General features: G+C 41.5%; 1 protein-coding gene across 2 annotated transcripts in view; it reads right to left on the reverse strand.

Annotated features, from left to right (window-relative positions):
* The window catches only part of IQGAP2 (IQ motif containing GTPase activating protein 2), a 103,354-nt gene that overhangs the window by 36,976 nt on the left and 65,980 nt on the right, over positions 1 to 398 (reverse strand). The window lies entirely within an intron of this gene.

Below are 398 nucleotides of genomic sequence, written 5' to 3' on the forward strand. Positions count from 1 at the left end.
GTTATTCACTCAAAAAAGTCGGGACATAAGTTCCTGTATCCTCTGTGTGAGGCGATACCCGTGTGGATCTCTCAGCAAATCCTGATAAGTTAATACACTCCAATAAGGAGATATAATAGGTCACGGATCGTGACAGTGAGGTGTCAAGATAGCAGGAAGATATTTCAAGCCAAAGTTCAAGGTCTTTCTCCAGGTGACCATATTACTTCAGGAATGCATTATAAGAATTTTAAGTGTCTCTTTGAAACACTGGGCATTTTAAGTGCTGTGCTAGTAGTTTTAGCTAATCTCTGTTCAGTCACATCCTACAAGCTGTTAGGCTGATCTTTGTTTACACTTCCCTGAGCTGTGATGCTAACCAGGGCACTGCTTTTGTGGAAGCAGATAGCAATATCCTG

The sequence above is a fragment of the Chaetura pelagica genome, unplaced genomic scaffold (genome assembly GCF_000747805.2).
Source record: "Chaetura pelagica isolate M959 unplaced genomic scaffold, ChaPel_1.0 scaffold169, whole genome shotgun sequence".
In the NCBI taxonomy this organism is placed as follows: domain Eukaryota; kingdom Metazoa; phylum Chordata; class Aves; order Apodiformes; family Apodidae; genus Chaetura; species Chaetura pelagica.